A 12228-nucleotide genomic window follows, 5' to 3' on the forward strand; every position below is an offset into this window, starting at 1 on the left:
TATCTTGAGTATCTAAAAAATTAATCAGACGATAGCTTATTAGACATCATTTGTCTAATAAAATGATGATAACTTGTTAGTCAACATTAGTTGCTTTAATTATGGCGGTTAGATTTGGAAAGCCATTAGTCTATTCAAAGGAATACTTTATAAATATTTAGATAGTAGCGTTAGTTGAAAAGTATAGGAGTGCACTTTCTCTTCCATGCACTGGCGAAGTTCCTGTGTTGCCAGGGGCCACCATCCTGCTCCTTGTTATTGGTACTGTAAGAAACAGCCATACCCAAAGTCTCGTTTCCACCGAGGTGTTCCTGATGCCAAGATCCATATCTTTGGGTCGAAAGAAGGCAAAAGTGGATGAGTTCCCACTCTGTGGCCACATGGTGTCTGATGAATATGAGCTGCTGTCTTCGGAAGCCCTGGAGACTGCCCGTATTTGTGCCAATATGTACATGGTGAAAAGCTGTGGCAGAGATGGCTTTCACATCTGAGTGCAGCTCCATCCCGTCCATGTCATCTGCATCAACAAGATGTAGCCCTGTGCTGGGGCTGAAAGACTCCAGACGGGTATGTGAGGGGCCTTTGGAAAACCCCAGGGTACTGTGGCCAGGGTCCACATTGGTCAAGTCATCAGTTTATCCGCACCAAGCTTCAGAACAAGGACCACGTAATTGAAGCCTTAGGCAGGGCCGAGTTTAAGTTCCCTAGATGGCAGAAGATCCATATCTCCAAGAAGTGGGGCTTCACCAAGTCTAATGCTGACAAATTTGAAGACAAAGTGGCTGAGAAGCACTTCATCCCTGATGGTTGTGGGGCCAAGTAAGTTCCCAACCACAGCCCCTTGGACAACTGGCAGGTTCTGCTCTCATGAAGGCTTTTGGCAGCACTGTCTCCTTGGGCCATGCCAATCTGACTTATGCTTACTAATAAATTCTTTTTACTGGCCAAAAAAGAAAATAAAAGAAAGAAAGAAAAATAAAGAAAACAATAAATACTCATCTATTACAACTTTCCACCAAACATCCATAAGTGCTGAAAAAAATGTTGTATCTCTGCCTGACACTAAAGGATTGTGTTAATGAGTTTGCTTACGTTCATTTTGGAAAACAAGTAGAATCATCCTTTAAAATGGAGCGTATTTAAAAGAAAAGGGTCTTCTGTATGTATTTTAATATCAGTGGGTTGGTTACTTCTTTGTAGTTTTGATGTGGACTCGTTTAAATTTAATTTGAGATCAATGCCAGTTGATGGATTAAAGACAGCTGCTTTCAAGAAATTTTCTCACACTACCTTATGGGTGGTGCCATTCCTAAATTTCTGTAAGCAATCATGTTTCTTTTTCTAAGAAAGTATTTTGGGCCCAAGTAATATGCCACAGTTTAAATATGCTTATACAGCCCTCTTATTACATACAGTCAAACCACTTAAGCTTTCAGTTCAAAATCACTGTCTCCAGATCAATGATGGCTCAAGTTTAACAGCCAAAAATTTACATTGATAATGATAAATTTTGGGCTTTATAACTTATTTCAAATACCGTATTACTTTCATTTGGCTGTGAGTTTAATCCCAGAGACAAATAAATTTGCTCATTTTAGAACTATGATATAGCAACATCCCAATTCAAGATGTGATTTTTTGAAAAAGGAATATAAGTTAGAGTTCCATTACATCATTTAATAAATTTTTCACAAAACAGTGGCACCTAGTGGTCTATACAAATCCTTCTCCCAACTGTTTGTAATTTGTCTTTACTCTTTAGTTTGAATCTGGCATTAATTGGCTACAGCTGGTTCAATTGCTCGTTAGATTCACTAGGATCTCTTGCTTTACAGATTCAAATTTTTGCCGTATTAAATTAATCTTTTATTTTTTATTTGTGTACTCAGCCTAATGTCAACAGCACTATTCTTACTATTTTGATGTCATTCTACCAGAAATATTTGTATGTAGTTAGGGCTAATGAGTTACTGCCACTAAAATAGATGAATTACTTTAAAACATCAAACAAGAGACTACCTTAAAACAACAGTCTATAAAAAGAGATTCACTTGGCCGGGTAAGGTGGCTCACGCCTGTAATCCCAGCACCTTTTTTAGGCTGAGGCGGGTGGATCACCTGAGGTCTGGAGTTCGAGACCAGCTGACCAACACGGTGAAACCCCCATCTCTACTAAAAATACAAAAAATTAACCAGGCATGGTGGCAGCTCCCAGCTACTTGGGAGGCTAAGGTAGGAGAATCTCTTGAACCTGGGAGGCGGAGGTTGCAGTGAGCTGAGATCACGCCATTGCACTCCAGCCTGGGCAAAAGGAGCAAAACTCCATTTCAAAAAAAAAGAGATTCACTTTTGGAAGTAATAAAATTTGCCTTTTTTGTTTCTATAACAGAACTGAATAGTGTAAGCTATTTTAGCACTGCTTATCACCACTTGGTATTATTAGTATATGAATATTCTTTAAACCCACAGCCTAATAAACCTGTCTATAAACCTGACCACAATGTATTCATGTTGAGAACTTCCTGAATTCTGCTCACGAGAAGAAAGATGTTGATATTATCTTTACTTTTATTTACTATGACCAAGTATGGCATGCACCAGTTTGGTTTAGGAAAAGCAAATAAAATATTGTCTTTCATATATGAAGAAGTTATTAGTAATAATTAAATATATTTTCCTATCAAATTGATACCCTTATAAAAATTTATCTGCATGATCTAGCCAATACAAGACACTGTAAGACTACTTTCAAAATTTGTTTGAGAACATTTCGTTCCCTCATGAACATTATATGTGAAACTCAGCTCTCACTATTACTGTACTCTAAAAATTATTTTAAATAAATCTGATGGAAACGAACTCAGAAGGCTATTGAATGGCAATTATTAATTTAAACAAATTTATATTCACACCTAGTTAGGAGGAGTTCTGTAATATTCTCTTTCTTAATATGAAGGCTGGTTATACTTTATACAAATTTATGGAGCTATATAACTTATTTGTATATGTATATTGTACATAATATGTATATTATATGTAAATAAAATTTACATTAAATGACTGATGGAGGTGAAAATGGAGAATTTTCTAAAGAAAGTTCTTCATATTATGAGCACTATTTCAAACCTTTGGGCCTAATGGATGATATTTATTGAACTAATGGTATTACAATCACTTAAAAAACATATCAAAATTTTTCCTGTCGGTATAATTTAAATAGATATTAATATTTATTTTTGTACTTTTCTTAAAAGAGCTCAATTATTTGTACGTAAAATAAATTGTACACTTTTAATATTGATCATCTATTCCAGAATTTAGAATTACTCATTTAGTTAATACCAGATTGTGTCCAAAGTTGGGGTTTTAAATATCTTAGGTAGACTCATTTATTCTTGAGGTAGCTTTAAAACAAGTAACATTACCATTCAGTAGTAGCCTGCCATAAAATTTAGTGCCAAAGTAAGTTTTCCTTTTTTTTTTTTTTTTGAGACGCGGGCTTGCTCTGTCGCCCAGGCTGGAGTGCAGTGGCGCGATCTTGGCTCACTGCAAGCTCCGCCTCCTGAGTTCACGCCCTTCTCCTGCCTCAGCCTCCCGAGTAGCTGGGACTACAGGTGCCTGCCACCACACCCGGGTAATTTTTTGTATTTTTAGTAGAGACGGGGTTTCACCGTGTTAGCCAGGATGGTCTCGATCTGCTGACCTCGTGATCCGCCCCTCTCGGCCTCCCAAAGTGCTGGGGTTACAGGCGTGAGCCACCGCGTCCGGCCAAGTTTTCTAACAACGATATTTTATTTGTAAATCTGTGTAGACTTCACAGCTAATTCACATACAAATATTATTCTAGTCAGCTGGGTCCAAAAATAATAAAAATGAAAATGGTAAAAAATCCTTGTTGCAGGAGTTCAAACTGAAACTTTATGAGGAAAAATATTATTTTATGATTAGATATTAAAAAGTCATGAAATTTGCCTTAGTCATCAACATTCTAAACATCAAAGAGATTGAAAAGTAAGGTTAGAATAAAATGTAATATCAGGTTATTTCTAATTTGAGAAATTATTTAGGAAATGAGTGAGAAACTCTAACTGTGAATATTCATAAAACAATGAACTGATAGTCCCAAATGCCTATGTATTTTCAAGCTATTCCACAATTGTAAGCAACATATAAGTTGATATTCATTTTAAAAATAACAGTTATCAGATAGTATTGATTTTCTTTTCCTTTCTTTTCTTTTGAGATAGGGTCTCAGTCTGTCACCTGCGCTGGAGTGCTGTGAGGTTATCACGGCTCACTGCAGTCTTGACCTCCTGGGCTCAAGTAACCCTTCCATCTTGTCTGGAGTACTGTAGAGTACACTGGGGCTACAGATGTGCACCTCCATGCCCAGATAATTTTTAAACTATTTTTTGTAGAGATGTGGTCTCCCTATGTTGTCCAGATTGATCTCGAGCTCCTGGCCTCAAACAAGCCTCCTGCCTGGGCCTCCCAGACTGCTAGGGTTATGGGTGTGAGTCACTGAGCCTGGCCAGACAGTATTTCTAAATTACTGTTTTCTTCTTCTAATTAAAAACTTACTTGGAAGTATTGAAACATAGATGTCAGTTCTTGCTGAGAGGAGAAATAAATTCCATTGGTGTTTAGGAGGCATTAACTATTAAATCTGCTGATGGAGTTATATGGGGGTTTGTCAAACACCATCCACATGTCTCCTCAGAGCTTCCTGGACTTGCCTAGCTTTCAGACCCTCTATTACTGTGCCCACCACAGCTACCACTGCAGAATTTGGGATCTCACTTCACCAGAGGCTGCCATAGGGACCAGGACGTAACAAAGAGGTGCAGGCCAGGGCAAATTTTGACCAATAGGTGGTAAGAGACACAAAAGAGACAGCAGATAAATTTTCTATTTTTCCTGCCAATGGACTGTTTCATTATGCAAGTTTTCCAGACATGTCATTTTAAGGCTTGTCAGATAGTGATAGATAATATATCCCCTTGCATTTTTTTTCAATCTTCTTTGCCTCACTTTCTTTATCTCTCACTTTTAGTGCCCTAGGATTATACTTTCAATTAATTAGCATATTAATATATAGGCTTCCCTCCACCTAAAGAACCAAAATTAAGACAGGGATTCAAGCTAATAAGGAAAATTAAATACTACCAATCTAATCCATAGATGTAAAAAATCTTTAATAATGAAATGACAGGGTTTTGCCATGTTGCCCAGGCTGATCTCAAACTCCTGGGCTCAGGTGATCCTCCCACCTCGGCCTCCCAAAGTGCTGGGATTACAGGTGTGAGCCACCACACCTGGCAGGTCACTGGTTTTAACTAGGGTTATAATTAGTTAGCACAGGTTAATTTTTAACTACATCTACATTGTAACCTCCACTTTCTGCTAATACACCTTCCTAGAGTTGCCATTTATTGAGATAGGAAGACTGTGGACAATAGTTTTGTGTTGGTAATGGTGGTGGAGAGTTATTAGTAGTTCAGCTTTGGATACTTAAACTTGAGGTGACTATTGGTATTGGGCATTCAAGTAGAGATATAAATAAGGCAGTTGTTTATATGCGTCTGAATTTTGGAGAGAGGATCAGCATGAATGTATTAATGCAGGGACCCTCAGCATATAGATGGGATATTATACTATGAGATTAGATGAAATCCCATAAAGACTGAATATTGACATGGGGAGAATATCTTGAAGGACAAAGTCCTAGAAGGTTTCCATATTTAGAGATCAGGTAATGAAGATAAAACATCAAGGAGACTGAGAAAGTGTCCAGAGGGAGACAAAAACCCAGAGAATGTTATATTTTTAAATGTCAAGAGAAAAAAATAATATTTCAAGGGGGAGAAAGTCAGTTAATGGGTTCAATAATGTTGACAGGTCAGTGAAAATAAAATGGACTAAGAATACAGGCTGGATAGTGCAGTGTAAAGTATAATGGTGAATTTAATAGAAGCGTATTTTGTGAAAAATCGATTAGAAGATTTAAGAGCATATGGGAGTAGGGGAAGTGGGTACAGACACAACACATTCAAGGAATTTTGGTACACAGGGAAAGAAAGAAAGGAGATACAAGTAGGATTTCAAAATTTTCAGAAGCCATTCTAAAGGTAAAGGATGATTTGGGGGATGTTTACACTGGAAGTTGGGAGACTAGATGAAGGTGTTGCTGATTCAACTGAGCAACAATGAAGGGCGGCTCTAAGGTAGGGGCAATAGGAATGGAAAAGAAAAAATGGGGTTGAAGACCATGTAGAAAGAAGACGGAGAAAGTGATGATTTGGATGTGTGGTTAATGAAGACAGGCAGGGCAAATTAGTATTTTTTGAAAATCTACTATGGATTTCATGTTATGTGCTTTTATATATTATATAGACAAAATGGATGAAGTGAGAGCCTGCATATTTGCCACAGGGAGGAGCCCAAGCCAGAGCAGAGGTGCAATTACTTCTGTAATTGAGGGATGGGAGCATTCGTGTGGTGGCAGATTACCATTCAATCTGCCCCCACAAATCTGTGAATTTAATACTGCTGCCCCACTGTATTTTTTTTTTTTTTTTTTGAGATGGAGTTTCACTCTTGTTGCCCAGACTGAAGGTGCAATGGCACAATCTCAGCTCACTGCAACCTCTGCCTCCTGGGTTCAAGAGATTCTCCTGACTCAGCCTCCCGCATAGCTGGGATTACAGGCATGCGTCACCATGCCCGGCTAATTTTCTATTTTTAGTAGAGATGGGGTTTCACCATGCTGGTCAGGCAGGTTTTGAACTGCTGACCTCAGATGATCTACCCACGTCGGCCTCCCAAAGTGCTGGGATTGCAGGCATGAGCCACCACACCCAGCTGCTGCCCTGTTTTTATAGAAGAGGAACTTGAAGATCAAATAATGTGTTTTACACGCCAAAGAACACCAGTTAAGTAGTCCAAGAGCTGTATTTAAGCCAGATTGTTTTGGCTTCAAAATACACAGTTTTCTCATTCTAGATAGAATTCCTTCAATAGAACTAAAGGAGCAATAGGACTACAGGATTTCTGGCTTAACCAGTTAGGTAGCTAGTGGGATCATTAACGAAAGTATGCAATATTGGGTGGAGGTAAAAGATGATGTGTGCAGTTTTGGGTATGACGGTTGTGAAAGACCTGTGATGTAAGCAATTAGATATGCACAGAAGCATTTGCACATGCCACTCCAGAGATCGAAAGATATCTCCTCTGATGTAGATACAGAGTCAGAGGCATTCATCTAATCTTCCAGTGAGAGGGAATAGAATTATAAGAGAGGAGGACTTACATAGAACTTTGGAGATTAACCATCTTTTAACAGAGGCAAAAGGGCTCACAGAGGAGACCAAGACTAATCAGATAGTTCAGTACACCATCAAAAGAAATGATTTTCACAGATGGTAATAGAGAAGAGAATTTCAAAAGGATCTAGTACTTAACAGGAAAACGCAGCAGTTTATTTAAAAATGTGCATTGAAACATTTTCCTTGATGTTGGAAATTAGGTCATCAGGGATCCTTGAGAGAAAAGCAGTTTGTTGGAAGGATGGAGGTAAAAAGGAGCATTGGAATTTATTAGGACTACTCTTTCAAAGAACTTGTCTGAGAAGGGAAGGGCATATAAAGAGGAATGTAGAGTCATACACCATTTGGATTTTTAAAGATAGGTTAGCCTTAAATGTAATTTTATTTTTATGGTTATTTTTAAAAAATCAAATGCTAATTATGTGTTAGTGTTCTTGCACTTTATACGAAGTGTTGTGTTTCCTTCTCACAAAACAATTTTTGAGGCATCCATGAGATAACTCTCCTTATTTTTAAGACAAGCCTAGTAAAGCACAGAAAGGTTAAAAACTTTCCCAAGATTAACTAGCTAGAGTTAGAGCCAGGATCAGACCCGGGAAGTCTGACTCAAGAGCCCTTGTATGTAACCATTGCCTCTTGAATAAGAGTTAGGAGGGGTAGAGACGGAAAATCCTGGAGAAAGAAGATAAAATGAGTGGAGTGAGAGCCTGAGTGTCTGGAACAGGGAGGAGCTCAAGCCAGAGCAGAGGCGCAGAGTTACTTCTGCAGTTCAAAGAGGAGAGCATCAGCGTGGTGGCAGATGTTTCCAATGTAACTAGAAAACGATTTTTTTCTGCACACAAAATAGCTAAAGTAAATATATAATTTTTCCTAACAGTTTAATTTTTTTTTAAGTTTATTTACTTTGTAAGCCATTTTTTTCTTTTGTAGAAAATTTACTAAATACTAAATACCTATACTAAATACTGGTAACTATCAGGGAGACTTTGCATTTTATGTTCAATAGACCAGTCTGTTCATGCATATTAGTTATTGTAGCTTTATTTTACATTTGATTTATTTATAAAACAAATACTGAGCATCTACTCTGTGCTTGATGTGTTGTTTTGATATACATGATGAGTAAGATCAATAGACACATACATGCTCAGACTCCCACTTACAGTGTATTCCAGGGATCAGCAAACTTTTCTTTACAGGACTATAGAGTAAATCTTTTAGGCTTTATGGAGCCATTCTGCTCTGCTGCAATCACTCAACTCTGCCACCGTAGCTAAAAGCAGTCAGACAATATGTAAATGAAGACTGTGGCTGTATTCTGATAAAAATTTATTTATAAAAACAGGCATGGCCTGCAGGCTGTAGCTTGTTGACCCCTGTTCTAGGCTGGCAATAGAGTTATCTGGATGATGAACTGTCAAATAATAGTGAAAAAATATTTTGGAAGTGACAATGGAGATTTAAGAAACTTTACTTCTTTTTTTCTGACTGACCTCTAATTCCATGATGTTTGTGGTTAAGGTAGAGTAACAGACCTCTTGGTTTGTCCCAGGCAGTTCAGGTTTATGCCTATGATCTCAGCCTTATGATAAACAGAACCACCCCACCACGCTTTTCACTCTTTGAAATTTTCCAGTTAGTATGATAAACTGTACAGTTGCCTTAAATTTAGGAGCTAAAAAAAAATCTTTCTCAATAGGAAAAAGAAGCAGATCTCAATTAAGGCAAAGCTATGGCAGGAAGATATAAAGGACATATAGGATTTTCTTTACTGAAGCAGGTTTTCCAGAGGCCATATTAGGAAAGGGTGGGAAGGGAGGAAAATTGGAATTTTTATTTATTTGGGTGCATTAAAAATGAAGGGGAAATAAAAGGGAGAATGGGAAGTAAAGAGAGTCTGGGAGAGGAATTAAAGCGATACACTGTTTTATTTGATCAATATTACATATGGAATATTAGTGATAGCTTGTTATGTCTCCTTTAAGAGAAGCCTAGCTGAGATTCTTGTTTTATACCTACTGGGAAGCAAGGCAAGTTTGTTCTTCAGGCAAAAGTTCACAGAGGAAATAATCTAATGAAATAAGCTATTCTCAGAATATTTACATTCCTATTTTCTAAATGTAGTTGTTTTTCAGAAAACATCTAGAGATTGAGATAAGCATTCAAATTTAGAATGTTTATCCAAACCAGGTCTTTAAAGCTACACTCATTATACGTATTTCCTGTTGATTTGTAAGTCCAGTATTTTCTCTCTACCTGCTGCCTCCTCTTTTCCTAGCAAGAGCAAATATCATCTCCTTGGTAAAGTTTTCCTGGTATTAGTCACTCTATCTTCTGTACTCCCCTATGACACTGAACTCACACATATACTTAGAAATAGATTTGCTATGAAGAAAATGATGCTTCAGTTTCAGGGTAAGCTCCTTTGGAGCCCTTGCCATGTGTTCATATGGGTATATGCTTTTGTGACTTTAGCAAATGTAAGAGTTTTTTAAAAACTGCCATTGGATAAGTCACATTGCTTCTCCTATTTAACACTCCCTAGTGCCTGTGGTCTGGGGGAGGCTACAAGCATTCCTGGGATCTAAGGCGATACACTGAGCATGGAATTAGGAGGTTGTGTTTACGTGCTTTAACTCATTTCCAAGTGCAGTTGTGTTACTGCTGGCCTAGCAGTTCATGTAGAAATAGTTTCCAGGAGGACTCCTGCTAACTCCTCTGCTGGTTCACTCAGCTTTTTGAAACACCCAAGAAGTGCAAGTCAAAGGTTACGTGATGGTTTGCAGGTATCCTTTACGCAAATTTATACATATGAAAGAGAAAGAAGGAGGATGCAGGATTTGTCTTAGGGGTAGGGAGCTTCCTTAGCTGAGGTCACAGCCTTCTCTGGGAAGCCCGCATCGTGTGACTAAGGCAGGAGAGGTAGACGGCCAGCATGGGACTCTTCCATGGGCTACCACTGGCCTGGCAAAGGCAATGTTAGGACTGCTTGGCAATTCCACTCGTTCTGCAGCCCAGTTCTGCTTCCTCTCTTTCCCTTTCACAGTTATTACTCTCTAAGAAACATCTTATACTCCAGTCTCCTCCTCAGCACCTGCTTCTGGGTAATCTAATTTATGACAATGATCTTGGTTTGGCAAATTCTGTTAAAAATAATTTTCAGATAAAAGGTAAAATTATGATTCTCATGCAGATGTAATCATGAACAATATGTTAAATAAAGTGTTTATTTTACTCATGGTATTGGGAAACCAAGCAGATGTTAAAATTGATTTAAAATGAAAGTTAAAACAGCCAAAAGTAATACAGCTATTTAGACAAATTGCAACAACCTTTAGTGGCTATAAATGACTTCCTACAATTAAAAATTAAACATAATATTTACTCTAATATTTGCTTTATTATTCAAACATATGCTTTCTAATAGAAATACAAACCTAATCAGACTTATTTAAACAATTACATAGAAAAATATGATCAAATTTAGTATCCTTGAAATGTAAGTACTGAATTACATATTGACTAAACTAAAAGCATGTGGAATATAGATAAATGCATGATAATTTAGAATAATATTGTCAACATGTTAAAAATGTATACAATTGTGTCTGACCAGATATTTCTTCGGGACACAATTCAATTTTCTCTTGCTATAGGATTACAAATTCACAAATGGGATAAGGTGTCTATTGAGTCATTTTCAAGTCCAATTAAAAAGGTATAAATTCTGTCATAATTAAAACTTTTAGAAAAACATGTCTCAAGTCTTCTGGAAATTTGTGGACTTTAATTTAATTTTATAATATTATTGCTTGAATTTTCCAATTCAAATGTTTGAAGTGTGACAACAGATCTAAAATGATTGATGCAAGTAAGTTTAAATGATGTGTTTGATATTTTAAGGGAGCTATTTATTCCTCACAGTCGAGTGATGTGTATGGGTAGTTATTTGTACAAATTTCTCACATTGAATGGAAGAATAGAGTCCTTTGTATTCAAGAAGATATTTGGGAGCCTAGTCTAAAGATACAGAATTGCTCTAGGAAAACACAATAGAAAACAGGCTGTATTGTTCTTCCTTAAAGAGTACAAAAGACAATCAAACAAGTTAACTAAAGTATGGTAATTATTGAGAATGTTGATGATACCCTTAAGATTAAGCCACAGAAAATAAATGTTCCTCTGTGGGTAAGTTTTCTGAAAAATTTATTAAGGGAGGTGGCAAATTCCTGCTTTCCACCTTGCACAAAGCAATCCATTTGTGTAATCTACCAAATCATATTTCTTGATTTAGCTTATAGAGCATGGAAGGCACAATTGATTACTGGATAGATAACAAATAGATGTGACAAAAAGAAAAAAAAAGAAAGAGGAAACAGCTAAAATGAAGACAATAAAGATGCCATTTGCAGAAGAGCTCTGACTTGTCCAGATTTGAAGAAGCAGACACCTATGCATTCAATTTAGTTTACAAGGCAGCCTCCAACAACGAAGATGAATTAAAGACTCAGGGAACAAATGCCCTTGATGTTAATTCCTTTACAGTTATCATTCTCTGTAAAACTGCTTAGAGATTGGACAGATGAGACCTAATCTTTTTATTCATGTTTTTGTAATTTTAAAATCAATTGATCTCTGCTGCTGCTCAGATACTGACAGCTAGATCCATATTTTAAATGATGAGAGTCTAGATTTTGGAAGAAATATAAGAAACAAAGTAAAAACCATTATTCTAGATTAATACTTTTTAAATCAGGAACTTTAATGGCCAAACAATCACATTAGAATTTATCATTATAGTTTTAGAATAGGGAATGACTTGCTAGCATGTGAAGTACCCTTGCGTTGACCTCAGATGATAAATCTTTTTTTTTTTTTTTTTTTTTTGAGACGAGTCTCACTC

General features: G+C 37.0%; 1 pseudogene; it reads left to right on the top strand.

Moving 5' to 3' along the window:
- Positions 1-205: 205 nt before the first annotated feature.
- Positions 206-871, top strand: LOC100424185 (large ribosomal subunit protein uL16-like; annotated as a pseudogene).
- The last annotated feature ends 11357 nt before the right edge of the window (positions 872-12228 follow it).

The sequence above is a fragment of the Macaca mulatta genome, chromosome 3 (assembly GCF_049350105.2).
Source record: "Macaca mulatta isolate MMU2019108-1 chromosome 3, T2T-MMU8v2.0, whole genome shotgun sequence".
NCBI lineage: Eukaryota > Metazoa > Chordata > Mammalia > Primates > Cercopithecidae > Macaca > Macaca mulatta.